The sequence below is a fragment of the Phacochoerus africanus genome, chromosome 11 (genome assembly GCF_016906955.1).
Source record: "Phacochoerus africanus isolate WHEZ1 chromosome 11, ROS_Pafr_v1, whole genome shotgun sequence".
In the NCBI taxonomy this organism is placed as follows: domain Eukaryota; kingdom Metazoa; phylum Chordata; class Mammalia; order Artiodactyla; family Suidae; genus Phacochoerus; species Phacochoerus africanus.
This window is the reverse complement of record NC_062554.1, coordinates 48,569,065-48,584,690: the sequence shown is the minus strand read 5'-3', so window position 1 is coordinate 48,584,690 and position 15,626 is coordinate 48,569,065. Positions and strand designations below refer to the sequence as shown.

Below are 15,626 nucleotides of genomic sequence, written 5' to 3'. Positions count from 1 at the left end.
TTTTGTTTTTGTTTTTTTTTTTTTAATGGCCAACTTGCAGCATATGGAATACGGAAGTTCCTAGGCTAAGGGTCAAATTAGAGCTGCAGCTGAGGCCTACACCACAGCCACAGCCACAGCAGATCCCAGCTGCCTCTGCAACCTATGCTATAGCTTGCAGCAATGCCAGATTCTTAACCCACTGAGCAAGCCCAGGGATTGAACCTGCATCCTCACGGAGACAATGTCGGGTTCTTAACCTGTTGAGCCACAGTGGGAACTCCTATTTGCAGACCGTTTTGATCATGGCTATTCTGACTGGTGTGAGGTGATACCTCACTGTAGTTTTGATTTGCATTTCTCTAACACCACGCCACTTTTGATAGCAAGGAGAAACCAGGATACAAGTGCCTATCCCTGGCATCCAGCTCTCAATCAAATATTTTTATTTTATAGAGAAAGATATAAAAAGAAAGAGAGGAAAAAATAGGGATGAGTTAATGTGACCTTTCACAGCTTCTTATCTACCTCATCTTCCTCCTTCCTCTCTCACTCTCTGTGTTTTTGGCATAATTCTTTCCCAACAGCTCCCTTGAGCACCTTTCCGCTCATTTCTTTATTCTGTGTCCCTAGATAAACCTCCAGATGGTTCACCCGCTCCAAAACTACCTCATCTGACATGTCAGGGGATTTCTACCAGAGAACAATCAAGCATTTGCCTAGAGGATTAGTGGACTAGATTTCTTCTGTTTTTATAGCATGAAGGAAGGCGCTTAATCTGTATCAGGCCTCTGGGAACCCCAGTTAATAGACTGTGCATCAGGGACCTTTCCAAAGATTGCTTTGGAAGATGTCTTCCATCCTACTGGAATATTCTTTGACCAACTAGCCAATTGCTAATGTTTATTCCATGTCTCAATATCTTCTTCTTGTTGACCTGGGTTCATTCATTCAGCTTATTGAACACTTTTTATAAAACAGGTTGAACAGGTTGTTATTAAAAGGCTATAGCATCCCTTCCTCTCATCAGAGGATAGAAAGAAGTGTCTAGGAAGGGCATATATAGCTCATCTATTTTTCTTAGTTCCCAAAACTTGCAAATAATTGCTCAGAGAGGTCCATGGGAGGTCTTGTTCCAGTAATGTGGCCAGAACATCCTGTAAGGAAAAATGAAAGTGAAAGAAAATTGTTTCCTCCTCCTTAAATATGGTCCAGCCTAGTCCAATCCTTTAGCTTCCAAATTCACTAAAATTAAGAATTGATGATTTCTGTTCCTAGCCCTTGCAGATAAAAATAGAATGATTAAATTCACCCCCTCCCCAGAAAGACACAAGTTAATCCAGTAAAATGGTATTTCAACTTGAACAATATATGAGTGTCCTTTTAGAGAAAAACAACTGTTATGGAACCCCACATTACTTCATTTTATTTTAATGTGCTTAAATATGTACATAACCATAAACTAGGCATCTACTCCTTATGCATATTAGCCCTTAGGCAACAGAGTCGAAATTAATTTTCAAATAAGCAAAACTAAAAAATTAATATTAGAATTATTACCATTAATTTAGGATGGCATAGGACAGCTTGGTAAAAATTAATTTTTGCTCAGAATGTGAGTATGATTCCAAGTGCTATGGTATACTTTTTTTTTGGTCTTTTGTTATTTTTAAGGCTGCACCTGCGGCATACGGAGGTTCCCAGGCTAGGGGTCAAATCAGAGCTGTAGCCGCAAGCCTACACCACAGCCACAGCAAGGTGGGATCCTAGCTGCGTCTGTGACCTACACACCAGCTCACGGCAATGCCGGATCCTTAACCCACTGAGCAAGGCCAGGTATTGAAACCCACATCCTCATGGATACTAGTTGGGTTTGTTAACCACTGAGCCACGACAGGAACTCCAAGTGCTATGGTGTACTTGATTTTGAGTTTGGTTTGCCTCTGCTGTCACCTGCTATGCACTGACTCCATCCCTTAAGTACTTCTCTTAATGAAAATTCTGAGAAGCCACCATTTTTTCAGTGCACGTCAAAGTCCTTTGGTTTTCACTAGAGTGCAGGTGAATTCTACCTCACCCCTTTTCCCACTAGTGAAACCGGTACTACTTGGCCCTTACACAAATGCAGTTGAAATAGTGGAGTCACATGGCAGTCCTCAGTTACAAGCCCTTTCAGATGCTCTAGATGCATAGCATATGTGTTATTTAAATTGTCAAAATGATAATATAAGATAGAAAACTTCTCATAGAGAACTTTTGACTTTCCAAGAATATGACTCTAGCCTCCCATGGAGGATCCGCATATGACAAATAGGACCAGGGAACCACCTGAGTGAGCTGCTTTTGTCAGAGCCCATGATGACATAGGTCCTATAGCACTGTCCAGACAGAGCTGGCTGTGCTGCCATCACAGATATGGAGCAGGAGGATGAGGAAAAAGGCGCGGCTGCTCAGACAGAGCCATCCAGAGTCCTCCAGATGGAAATCAGGCTGAGACTCAGTTCATTTGGAATATTTTGCACTTGCCACAAATGGCTAAGAGATTGTTATGATCTAACCCTGTGTAGGATGCTTTTATGGGATGTTATAAAAGAGAAAGTACACACACACACTGGCCAGCAAGAGAGCCAGGATGACATAATGGCCTATTTCATCTGTAATTTCAGTGATTACATAAATGATGAATAAAATCCAACTACAAGTGCTTTTTTATTATCTTCTCGATGGGCTAAGATCTGAAAGCTTGACCCCTGGGAAGTAATAGCCTCCTTTAGATGCACCCAGAGATGGAATAAAGCTGGGAATCTCAACTTTGACCTGAAGCTCTTAAAAAGAATACTGCTCATCACTCCCCTGAGGACAGAGAGATTTTTACAATGAGATCATCTTACATTGGAGGAGTTGTATAGATGACTCTTAAAAATCAAAGGAATCTACCCCAAAATGGCTTCTATTGGAGGCAGCCTTGGTATCAGATTGGCAGAGCTGCGCTGTTCACCGAAGGCCTCCTACCTTGACTGGGATAGAGAAAGAGGGCAGAGGTCAAGCTGCTGATATTCACGACAAGGAAGCTGGGGGTTCTAGCTCTCAACTGAGGTCACTAGATAGAACCAGACCTGTGTCATTCTCCCCAAAAAGTGTTTTAACTCAGATCAAGTTCCTAAAAGCCAGCAAACCAACTGCTGGGCAACTATGTAACCATACATCTCAGTAGATGTCTGCTAGCCAAGGCTACTGGAATCTGGGTTCCTTCGAATAGTGTGAAATCTCTGGCCAATACCCTTGATGGTCTTGCATCCCTGGGGGATGGACTTTGTCATGCCTGGCTGAGGCTGTTTATATCTGTTGCTGCCTGGCATTTGTAGTTGGAACCAACATTACCTCTAATGCTACCTGATTGAACCAAGAAGGTTTCTCCTAGTAACCTCTGCCTATCTCAAAGTATGAACCGAGGTATTGGTAGTTCACCAACCATCCAGATAATTTGGGGCATTATTCCCTATCAGTGGATTCAGCTAATGTGCACTGAGCGGGGAAGGCAGATTGAAGCCGCCCTTCTAGGTTGAAGTGGGCAATTGAGAGGAAGGGTTTGCAGGTCTCTCACACCTCTGATCATTGTATCACATTATCTGTTAGAGAGACACTTCATCATCTGTAGCTGTCAAATCCAAACTGCCCTCCTTAAAGAGCCAATGTGTATTCTTGCTAGATCAATGCTCTTCTCTATAATTGCATGGACCACCAGCAACAACCAATAACTGGTTAACATGCAATTCAATTTTAGAAGAAATGTCTTAATTCAAACATTTATTGTACAAGTGTACAAATGCCCTTAGTGAAATTAATGGAAGCTCAGAGACTATAACTTATAAATCAGTGGGCCCAGCTGCAGCAATATGACAGGAGGAAATAATATAGGTTTTAGAACAGTTGCAACTTTGCTCAGTCTTTTGATTTTTAACCCTGGGTCTGCTGTCATTACTATATTCTGATAGTAATGGTTGTCAGTGTACCTAGATCTTAGCTAGTATAAGAGCTGGAACAATATCCAAATTTTGAGTGTTCCTACTGGTCATAACTTGTGATCAGAGACACCTCTACCTGCTCATTACATCCTCCTATATTCTTCAGGTGGGTAGTCTTGGTCCTCAAAGACACCAAAAAGATATTTTTAGATGCCCATTAATCTGCCATTAGACCCCATCCTTGATTTATTTTTTATTTGAAATGGATGCGAGGAAAGATTTCTACTTATTGAGACATTTTTGTGTTTGTAGAAGCTGTGCTCTGATTCTCATTTTAGCAAATAGCCAAAGCTTATCTCCCTACCATGTTTCAATACATTTGCTCATGAAGCAAAACACCATGGCAAGTGCTCTAAGCAAGTAGAATTTTCAGTTGAAATAGAGCATAGCTAACTGTTCACTAAGCCTGTGTCCCCCTTTCCCTTGCCACATAGCTAGACCTTCCCCCTTCCTTCCTTTTCCTTTGAATGTGGTCATGTGACTGAGCTCCAGCCAGTGGAATTTCAACCTAAGCGAACATAAGATGGGCTTCACTTGAAGACCTGGCCCTAAGTATCACTTACATACCATTCTTCATATTCTTTCCTCTTGTGTTAACTTGACACAGATTAATGATGACAGTTTGGGAAACCAAAGTGTTGATGATGGAGTATGAAATGGACAAATTCTGGGTCCTTGATTTGCCATTTGGAAGAGGGCTGTGTATCCATTGGGAACACCTGTTTATACTTTAGGAGAAAAGTAAACACCTTCCATGTTTGAGCCTTTATATAATTTGGGGTTTGTTACAGCAGTAAGTGCAAACACCAATAATTCAATGTGTCCTGCTGAATATAATGGGTAGGGAAAGTTATATTTCAAGTTTTCTTTTTTCTTGTCTTTTTGTTGTTGTTGTTGTTGTTGTTGTTGCTATTTCTTGGGCCACTCCCGTGGCATATGGAGGTTCCCAGGCTAGGGGTCTAATCAGAGCTGCAGCCACCGGCCTACGCCAGAGCCACAGCAACGCGGGATCCGAGCCGCGTCTGCAACCTACACCACAGCTCACGGCAACGCCGGATCGTTAACCCACTGAGCAAGGGCAGGGACCGAACCCGCAACCTCATGGTTCCTAGTCGGATTCGTTAACCACTGCGCCACGACGGGAACTCCTATTTCAAGTTTTCTAACAGCTTAGGATTTTTTTTTCTCTCCAAATGAATGTGCTAAAAAGACTACAGCATCTTCATTTGCTTTGAGATTCAAGTTCCTTGTCTGAGACAAAAGAGAGGAGGAGGGAGGGCATTTGGGACCAAAATTTCACAAACCCATGTAGTGCTACTATATTTTCTGCTCACACAATTCAAAAATCCTCCTTTTTTTTTTTGAGAAAGAAAATGAAAAACATAGAATCATACAATGAAAAAAAATCTCCACTTTCCAAGTAGGATGGAGAAAAGTCAGGAGGCCCAGTTGATGTAGAAACAAATAAATACAAAAGCTATTAGAATTAAACTAACTAGTTATACCTGGCTTTAATATTGCTTTCTGGCTTTTTATTGCTACATATAACAATGTAACAAACAGTACAGTATGAAGAAAGGGAAGGGTAGAGGGAGGAGAAGGGCAGATAAAGCACTGAAATTCAGGTTGAAAACAAAGCAATTTTTAGCATTCATTCCATGACTCCAACCAGCCAACTCATAGCATGTGACCCCACCTGTTAACAAAAAGAACTATTGTTTGGTTCCTGCTTGCTCAACCATGGCTCCTCCAACAACAAATGCATCTCACATGTACGTAGATACACACTCCCACACAAGCACACCTAGAGATAGCAGGTCATAATTTTCCTTCAGCATTAATTCCAAGAATAGCTACACTGTTAAGTTCTGTCTTCTAAACAAACTTAACCTTCATGTGTAAGTGATTTAGCATTACATCTCTTCCTATTAAGGGGAAAAATAATTTCTACAACACACAGCTTCTAATTAATCCCCAGTATGAGATATAATTTACATTAAATGTTTGAAACATTCTTGGACACACCTTAATCCTCTAATCCTTTTCTCTATTCAAGAGGGATCTTTAAAAAAAATTGACTGCCATTTATCAAACCCAAAGAGCTGAGACCCACAATTCAACAATACACTGTTTTCATGAGTGGTTCCCCTGGTTGGCATGACAGCACCAAGCACTGTGGAATGCCAAGCACCCAACTCTTTGGATTAAAAGCACAGTAATTCCATGAAGTTTTTTGTTCTGAGTTGAGAGAATGGTTCTGTAATGAGTCACACTTCTTCAGACTTATCAGAGTAGCATTATGTCAAGTATTTCATAGAATGATCTTTTTTCCCCCTCTCATGAGAAAACTGAACATTAAGGTGTTTTTGTGGATTGCCCCTTCAAACTTTCATAACTAAAATTTAGTTTTAATCTTTAGCATTACGTTTTTTTGCAGAAAACTAAACTTTATGGAGAAATGATCTGCTCAACCTGGCTCCAGAGTTATCAGGTTTTCGGCAATAAGAAAAAAGATCCTCTCTCTTGGTCCATCAAACACTGAGTGTAATCAAGAGTCCAACCATAGTACTAGGCATAGGGAGTGGAAGATGTGGTAGGACTTGCCTATGCCTTCTCTCTCCAATGTCCCTGCTTTTTACCAAATGCTAATGTAAAGATGAGGTACATATACACAATGGAATACTACTCAGCCATAACATAGAACAAAATAATGCCATTTGCAGCAACATGGATGGAACTAGAGACTCTCATACTAAGTGAAGTAACTCAGAGAAAGCCAAATACCATACGATATCACTTATATCTGGAATCTAATATACGGCACAAATGAACCTTTTCACAGAAAAGAAACTCATGGACTCGGAGCACAGACTTGTCATTGCCAAGGGGGAAGGGGAGAGAGAGTGGGATAGACTGGGAGTCTGGTGTTAACAGATGCAACTATGGTAGTTGGAGCGGATGGGCAATGAGATCCTGCTGTAGAGCACAGGGAACTATATCCAGTCACTTGTGATGGAACATGATGGAGGATAATGTGAGAAAAAGAATGTATGTATATATGTATGACTGGATCACTTTGCTGTACAGTAGAAATTGACAGAACACTATAAATCAACTATAATGGAAAAAATAAAAATCATAAAAAAATTTAAAAATAAGATAAGAAGGGCTGCAGCTCCCAGGAGCCCTGACCTTAACTGTCACTAGCCCTGGAGCAAACTCTGTTGAAGTGTTTAATCAGACACGAAAGAGCAAGTCTAACTGCAAATGGGAAGCTTTCAAGGCCATGTTCTGGACATACTCTGGACTCAAACTGAAGAGATCTGAGTACTTACGACATGTGATTCACTTTTCTTCCAATTTGCCCTATTTGGTTAGTCCCTGCTTCATTCCACTAAGTATCGAAACTGACCCTGGGGTCTGGAAGGGGAGAAGCTATCAATGTGAAGTAATGAAATAAGAACTGAAAAGCAGAGTGAAAGAGAAAGGCAGTACCAATATGCTAGTCATAACATGGATGCTGTGCGAGACAAGAGTCATGTTTGGTACTGGCAGAAAGAAAATATGATCAGGAATGTTCTTTAAGTTTGGTTCTTGAAACTTTAAAGAATTAAGGAAAAGGTGAAAATATTTTTAAATAATTTGTAATGCTGTCACAAAGAGATTTAGAACTCTTAATATTTAGTGTGCTTCCTCCTGGTTTTTCCCCATCTCTCTCTCTCTTGCTCTCTCTCTCTCTCTATAAATTATATGCATTCTCCCATGTCATGAGCTACTTTATGAAAACCAGATTTGTAATGGTCTTAAAAAGTTACCTCATATGGACATACCATAGTTATTCCAGACTCTTACTTATTATTGGGCATTTTGATTGCTTCTAATAATTTGCAATAATAAACTGATGATGAAGAGCCTTATATGTAATCTTTTCAGACATTTCTCCTAGTTTTCCAAGGATATATTTTTATAAGTGGCATTACCAGGACCAATGGTAGAAATGTCTCTATGGTTCTTGATAAGTATTGCCAAATCACTTTCTAGAACATTAGTACCCATTTCCATTTTAACAATGATTCACAAGAACAATTTCTCAGCATTCTTTTCAAAATAAAGTATTATTATTTTTTAAATTGCATTAATTTTATCAGTGGAAAATAGTATTTTATTTCTTTGATTTCTAATGATATGGAATAATTTTCTTCTTATACTCAATAAGCATTTGTTTTATTTTTTGGAGGATAGCCTATTTTGTGCTTGGCCAATTTGTGCTTAGTTTCCAATACGTTTTTAATGGATTTGTATTTTTCTGTTTTTTAATATAGGCTTTTTGCATATTTTATTATAATTGTTTATATTCTTGCTATGCTTTGTGTATTCTCTTATTCTTTATACTTTCTAAATATCTATAGTAGAAAAGTAATTGAATATCATATACATACTTTGTAACCTGCCACTTGATTCAATTAATTATTCTAAATTATTCTAATTCTAAAATATTTTGAAAATTTTGAGTATTAAGCTTCTTTCTTGTGAGTAATTTTACCTATTTCTGTATCATATGTCAGCATCTTCCCTCTCATCTCCTGCCGATTTTACTGAATTTGATATTTGTAATTGGTTTAAGATACAGACTCTTTCATATTAAGAAAAAATACTGTTTGTCCTACTTCAGTATGATTTTCTTTTTCCAATATTGGATACTGAATTTAATCAGATGTGATTGATATGGTCATGTAGCCTCTCATGTTTTGACTTGAGAGACATATTATTTTCATAACTTAGATTCTTTTTTTCAAGTATTCACTCTTCTATGTCAAAGTGGGGTTTTTTTTAACCATACTGTTTAACTTCATTTATTAGTCTATTTACTTTATTATTTATTTACCAATCTTTTATTTTGAATTTTATATCCATACTCATAAATTCAAAATAGAATTCTGTAGTATTATTATATGCATTGTATGTAAGATTTTTTGGGTATAATTTTTATAATAAATGAATTAGATATGTCCATTTATTTATTAAATTTATTTAGGTTATTATTTCATTGACATTTACTTTATTAAATGAATTAAATATATTCAATATTTTTCTCTGTCCTTGAATTTTTTACAGTCACATTACTTTTAGCATTTTAAAGAACTCATCAGTGGAAATGTCTGTCCATAAATCTTTAATCTGATAGGATAACTCCTTAATTCTTTGAAATTTTTGCCGTATTATTTTATCTGTTCTAAATTTCCATCTCTCTCTTTTTTTTTTTGTCTTTTTAAGGCCACACCTGCAGCATATGGATGTTCCCAGGCTAGGGGTCTAATTGGAGCTACAGCTGCTGGCCTATGCCACAGCCACAGCAATGCCAGATCTGAGCCGCGTCTGTGACATACACCACAGCTTATGACAATGCCAGATCCGTAACCCACTGAGTGAGGCCCGGGATAGAGCCCTCAACCTCCTGGTTCTTAGTCAGATTCATTTCTGCTGTGCCATGACAGGAACTCCTCCATTTCTTTTTGAATCAACTTTGATAATTTGTAAGTTCCCTAGAGATTTACCATTGTATTGTGCTTTTAAAAGCATGAAGTTTCACATATAGCCTTTTCATTAAAATTAATTAAAATATTAATTATTTTAATAGCACAAATATGTAGCATTATATAATTTTTTACTCATTTATTTCAAATGTGATGCATTTTAAATTTTAATTTAAAATTTAAAATTTTTCTGATTAAAATTTCCTCTACTGATTTTTTTTCTGCTCCCTAATTTATTTATTTCTGTTAACTCTATTTTATTCCTCCTGCCTTCCTTGGGTTGATCTCAGTTTTCTAGCTATCTGATAAAAATGATTATATGTTTTCTTATAACTAAATCATTTTAGTCAATGAATTTACCTCTACCTTAATCATTTTAGGCAATGAATTTTGGCAAACAGTTTCTATTGTCATCATTTTATAAATAGACTGCAGGTTTTTTTTTTGTTTGTTTGTTTTGTTTTGTTTTTGTCTTTTTGCTATTTCTTTGGGCCGCTCCCATGGCATATGGAGGTTCCCAGGCTAGGGGTCCAATCGGAGCTGTAGCCACCGGCCTACGCCAGAGCCACAGCAATGTGGGATCCAAGCCGCGTCTGCAACCTACACCACAGCTCATGGCAACGCCGGATCGTTGACCCACTGAGCAAGGGCAGGGATTGAACCCACAACCTCATGGTTCCTAGTCGGATTTGTTAACCACTGAGCCATGACGGGAACTCCTAGACTGCAGTTTTGATATTTATTTCTTTTTTGATATACACATCCAAGGATGATCTAGCATGCTTTTGTGAACCATCTTCCCCCTAAACATATATATGGCACTCCTTGTTGGTCTTTGTTAATTTAACCTGAACTTTAAAAATACTTTTCAAGAATATTTTCAAGGGTAATTCTTGACTTCTTCCCTCTATTGTGAAACCAAATTATTACAAATGATATGGTTAAACACTGTGTTCTACTGCCTAAAGACTTAAATACAAACAACAGTGGATTACTGAACTGTTCTTGATCTCGATACATTTTACAAATGACTAGTTCTGATATAACCTTTACCTTAGTGCTATTTGGTGCTGTGAGTTAAACCATCAGATTTGGTAGCATTAAATGAGTCTGTCCAGGAATCAAGTTTGAAGTAACATCCTGTAGAGAGTAACTGTAAGCAACAATGGCTATGAGCATTGTCATATATTTACCAATAGAAATTTACGACATCATATTTATGGCATCATATTTACCAATAAGAATTTACCACATTGACACAACTGACACAATGCTCCTTTCATCATTGACACAGTTCCCCTTTCATCAAATTAACTCCTCTTTTTCTTTCAGAACTCAGAAAAAAAATAAACTCAGCTAAAATTTCTCCTTCTCCATAAAGCCATTCTTAATTTCCCTGTTTCTTGAAAGTCCTCTCAGGACTCCCTGGAGCATCCTAAACACATCACTATCCCATTGTGTGTCCTGATACTTTTCTATGACTCTTCTTTACTAAACATTTTGGAGAAAATGCCTAGCATAGTGCCTGACAATTTATAGATAGTTAATGAAGCTTTTGTTCAATAAGTTAAACTAATAAAAAGGAAGACTTGGTCTATCAAGCAAGCAATCATTTTGAATGGGCAGTAACTATTATCTATTTGTCCATCTCCTCTGATTGGCTTTTTCACCTTCATATTGCAAGGAGAAAAAGTTGGCAAGAGATCTCCCTGTGAAATCAGAATAAGACTTCCCTGTTACCTTAGAAAGGAGAGTTGGGCCACTTAATAAATGAGCAGACCAGTCATTCTTCAATAAAGCGTCGATGGCCATACTATAAGATGAGATTTCTGGAAATTTTCGTAACTTGCCACTTACTAAATGAGTAGACCAATCACTCTTCAATAGAGGGTCAATGGCCATGGTATAATATGAGATTTCTGGAAATATTCATAATTTGCCCTCTTCTTTTTCTCCTGGTTTGCCTTCTTCCATTATTTCCCCCAGTGGCAGTTTTCAGCAACACACTCATCTGAGAACAGTCTCTTGATACTTGGAGACCCGGTTCATGTTTCAGCTCCTGACCACAGGGAAGTGACTCCCTCCATCTCTGAACTTCTTCCCCACATAATGAACTTACCAGATGCTTGGTAAGTTCAGAGGCTTACACTTGCTGCTTTCTACCATATTTGTCCTCATTTACAGAGTTTGAGATCTTTGAGGTAGATGGAAAACTACTTTTTCTTCCCCAGTAAGCACGTTAATACATTGCATGTCTATATATGGGCATATGCGAATGTGTGTAGAATTACATACTACACAATACTTAATTCAAAACCCTCCTCCAGAAACAATATCAGAAGAAGAGGTACGTGGGGAATTTTTGTGCAGGGAGGGTGAAGTGAGCCAACTCAAAAATTTCTCCAACACCTCCACCCTCACTTCCTTCCCCTCTGCCCTAATATAAAGAAACAACATCCCCCAAACCTTGCCTCTTCTCTTTTAAGACATAATACAAACACAGTCAGTTATTATTTACCAAAGTATTTCTGTGCTTCCCTACATTGAGATTGGAACATTTCTGGTTCCCAGAGAAAGTTTAAAATACTCTAATCAGGAGAAGTAAAGAGAAAACCTCTGACAAGCATGTAACTGCCTATGTCCTCCACATAGGCACATGCATGCTAGTCATTGTCTGGAACCAAGAAATACATACATGAACCCAGGTGCACACACATATGTACCTCCACACATGCACACATACATACATACCCCTCTGAGTGACTTGGGAGGACTCTCCCTGACAGAGGAAGGCTCTTGAAGCACAGTAGGTTTCTAATACCAGCTGCCATCAAGCACTTGTCCAGACAGGCAGGAGGACCATGTGGCTGAATTTCAGGGTAATTAAAAATGTAAAAGGGAGTCCCCGAGTGCCACTGGGCACTTAGCAGCATGTGCAAAATTCCCTCAGCAGGTACCCAGGTGGGCATGAGGCCAACAGTGTTCCCACCCCCTGCCATTTTTGGCAAGTGAAGCTGAGGCTGCTCTGGGAACGTAAATGGAAGAGCTGTGTGGCAAGGAAAATTCTCATCAGGCAGCCAACACATTTTGCTTCTCCATGCTGTAGTATCAGCTGCCTGCTGTTCTCTCCTTAATCTCTTAGCTCTCCTTAACAGTCTATTGGGGTAGTTCCCTCTATTCCCAGCCAGATTATCTGCACCAACAGTTGAGGAGGAGACATGGTGGCAACTGTTGCCCTCTGACTTTATTTTTATTTTTTTTTAGCTGTTTAGGGCCACACCTGCATCCATTCCCTTTCTGCACATTTCCACCAACACCATCATTACATCACTTCAAGCAACCATCATGCATAACTTGACTGTCATTGCTGCTCTGATCTTATCTTCTAAGGTGAGCATAATTTTACAGGAAAAATAGACTATAATACGATGGTTGCTTTAGTACAAAAAAGAGCAAAGTACAAAGAAACAGAGGGGGAAAATTACTTCTAGCTTTGATGAGCGTAGAATTTTGAGAAATACTTTGATAAAGAGGTGAAATATTTTCAAAGACAAACATTGGCTAGAAAAGGACAATAGTAGAAGAAAATTCATAAGCAAAAGTATGGTGTTTTCCAAAATCAGAGTAGTCTACACTAAACAATACACTCTATAGGCTGTGTGTTAGTTTGCTAGAGCTGCCATAACAAAGTTCCAGAGGGACTGGGTGGCTTAAACAATAAAAGTTTATTTTCTCACAATTCTGAAAGTTGGAAGTCCAGGATCACCGTGTTAACAGGATTGGTTTCTTAGGGTGCCTTTATCTTTGACTTATAGATAGCTGTCTTCTTTGTCTTCATAAGGTCTCTCTTCTCTGTGTGTGCAGCTGTGTGCTAACTTCCTCTCTTTTTTTTTTTTTTCCTTTTTCAGTAAGCAGTGAAGCCAATATTTATTTTTCCAGGTTGGAAGATATGGCCCATTTCTTTGTTTTATTTCATTTTTTTTTTAGAATGTACAACATGATGATTTAATATACATTGTGAAATGATGACCACAGTCAAGTTAATTAACACATCCATCACCTCACATAGTTACCGTGTATGTGTGTTGTGAGAACACTTAAGATATGCCCTCTAGCACATTTTAAATATATAATACAGTATTAACTAGTGTCGCCATGCTATAAGTTTTTACCTTTGACTAATATTTCCCCCACCTCTGAAAAACACTGTCCTACTCTCTGCTTCTATGGGTTTGTTTTAGATTTCATATGTAAGTGAGGTCATATATTATCTGCTTTTCTATGTCTGGCATGTTTCACTTAGCATAATGTCCTTCAGGTTCGTTCACTTTGTTGCAGATGGAATGATTTCCTCCTTTTCATGGCTAAGTAATATTCCATTTCTTTATCAATGTATCCATTGATGAACACTTAGGTTGTTTCCATATCTTTGCTATTGTGAATACTGCTTCAGTGAATGGAGAAATGCAGATATCTCTTTGAAATACTGGTTTTATTTTCTTTGGATATATAACCAGGAGTGGGATTGATGGACCATATAGTAGTTCTATTTTTTTTTAATTTTTTGAGAAACTTCCATAGTTCTTTCTGTAATCATTGTAACAACTTACATTCCTACAAGCAGAGTAGAAGAGTTCACTTTCTCCAGAATCTTGCCAGTATTTATTATCTATTGTTTTTTTGATAACAGCTAATGTTATAGGTATGAAGTGATATCAAACCATGGTTTTGATTTGCATTTACCTGAAGATTAGTGATGTTGACCACATTTTCTTATACCTCCTGGTAATTTGTAGGTCTTCTTTGGACCTATTCATGTCTGTTGCCCAACTTTTAATCAGGTTACTTTAGTTTAGTTTGCTATTGAGTGCTATGAATTCCTAATATATTTTGGATATTAACCCCTTACCGTAGATGGTTTGAAAACATTTTCTCCCATTTCATAGATTGCCTTTTCACTTTGTTGACTCTTTGATGTAACAGAAGCTTTTTAGTATAATGTAGTACCACTCATTTATTTGGTTGTTGTTGCTTATACTTTTGGTGTTATATCCAAAAAACCATTGCCAAGTCTAAGAAGGTTTTGCCCTATGTTTTATTCTATGGGTTTTATGGTTTCATTTAAGCCTTTAATCCATTTTGAGTTAATTTTATGGTATAAAATAGAGTCCAATTTTATTAGTTTGCATGAGGCTCTCCAGCTTTCCCAACACCATTCATTGAAGAGATTTTATTTCCCATTGTATATTCTTGATGCCCTTATTAAAGATAGGTCAACCATATATGTATGGGTTTATTTATAGACTCTATTCTGTTCCACTGTCTCTGTGACTATTTTTATGCCAATACCATACTGCTTTGGTTACTACAGTTTTGTAACATAAACCAAAATTAGGAATTGTGATGCGTCCAGCTTTGTTTGGCTTTTGCAATGTTGCTTTAGCCACTCAGGTCTTTTGTGGTTCCATGGGAATCTTAAAGTTATTTTTTCTATTTTTGTGAAAAATGCCATGGGGTTTTTGATAGGTATTACATTGAATGTGTAAGTCACTTTGGGTAGTATGTATATTTTAATAGCATTAATTATTTCAGTCCATGAGCACAGGATATCTTTCCATTTATTTGTGTCTTTTTCAATTTCTCTCATCGTCTTATAATTTTCAGTATATAACACTTTTGCTTCCTTGCTTAAATATATTACCAAGTATTTTATTATTTTTGATGTTATTGTAAATGGAATTGATTCCTTAATTTCTCTTTTGGATAGTTGATTGTTAGTGTGTGTCTAATTCCTCCTTTTATAAGGATACTGGTCTGTTAGGTTAGGGCCCTAATGACCTTATTTTTAATTTAATTACCTCTCTTAAAGATCCTATCTCCAAATATTGTCATATTCCAAGGGCTGGATTTCACATGAATTTGAAAGGGGACAAAATCATCCTATAACAAACAGGCTGCTATATTTCAGAGTCTTGAAGAAAGTAGGCTAGAAAGGCAGGTAGGAATAAGATTGTCAAGAACTTCAAAGTGAGGAATGTGGACATTTTCCTGAACTAATAACAACACAAAAGAGTTTTAAGCAAAGGTG

General features: G+C 37.7%; 1 long non-coding RNA gene across 1 annotated transcript in view; it reads right to left on the bottom strand.

Moving 5' to 3' along the window:
• Window positions 1-310: 310 nt before the first annotated feature.
• Window positions 311-15,626, bottom strand: part of LOC125111188 (uncharacterized) — a 219,506-nt gene continuing 204,190 nt past the window's right edge. The window contains exon 7 of the long non-coding RNA XR_007130840.1: window positions 311-1,136. This is a non-coding gene — a long non-coding RNA (uncharacterized LOC125111188). The remainder of the gene's footprint in view (window positions 1,137-15,626) is intronic.